The following is a 1080-nucleotide window of genomic DNA, read 5'->3' as shown; positions in this document are numbered from 1 at the left end:
TATTTATGATATGTGTTTCTTGTACCATGTGCTTGTGTTAAAAACTATTCTGTTCTGATGTCTACCATCCAAAACCCTTATGGAGAACTCTGCAACACACTTTTTCAAATGAAGCTGGTCACTTCTCCTTTCTATTTTCCATATTTTGGGGTTCACTTAACAACTATACCTTCTCCCTTTTTTTACTTTTTGGTTTACCCACAATTCTAATTGGTTTCTCTCCATATGATCATTTTCATAGCCCCAGGCCGCCATAGAATGAATCTGACATTTGATCTTTGTATTTATATTTTCATTCGAAATGCGTTGATGAGGCCTTTTCTTTTTTAATGTATATACTTGTGTGCTTGAAAACAAATAAAACTTTATTATTTAAAGAAGTATCCTGTTCTCTGTTGAATTGCTTCCTTTAAATTGTGATCCTGCCAGTCCCCCTGCTTTCCTATTTCAAACCGAACATGCTAGGCATGGGAAGCACATCTATCCTAGTATGGTCAGTTTTCTGGCTGTGTTGGGAGCACAACCTGTCTGTCCTGCAATGGCCAAGACTTAGTTTTCACCTCCATCTCTCCAAGCCCTTTATGCAGCTGAGAACAGAGGTCATGCGATCACTTTTAGGAAAATAAAAAAGGTGAGTATATACTGTATATATATATATATATATATATATATATATTTACACAATCATTTTACCTTGCATTTCTATTTTAACCACTTCAGCTCCGGACCATTTTGCTGGCCAAAGACCAGACCACTTTTTGCGATTCAGCACTGTGTCGCTTTAACTGACAATTGCGCGGTCATGCGACGGGGCTCCCAAACAAAATTGATGTCCTTTTTTTCCCACAAATAGAGCTTTCTTCTGGTGGTATTTGATCACCCCTGCGGTTTTTATTTTTTGCGCTATAAACAAAAATAGAGCGACAATTTTGAAAAAAACTTATTATTTTTTACTTTTTGTTATAATAAATATCACCCAAAAATATATAAAAAAACATTTTTTTCCCTCAGTTTAGTCCGATACGTATTCTTCTACATATTTGGTTTGCGCAAAAGTTATAGCGTTTACAAAATAGGAGA

The sequence above is a fragment of the Lithobates pipiens genome, unplaced genomic scaffold (genome assembly GCF_037356315.1).
Source record: "Lithobates pipiens isolate NorthernLeopardFrog02 unplaced genomic scaffold, aLitPip1_a1.2 Scaffold_10, whole genome shotgun sequence".
NCBI classification, from domain to species: domain Eukaryota; kingdom Metazoa; phylum Chordata; class Amphibia; order Anura; family Ranidae; genus Lithobates; species Lithobates pipiens.
The sequence above is the reverse complement of the archived record's forward strand: the minus strand, read 5'-3'. Positions refer to the sequence as shown.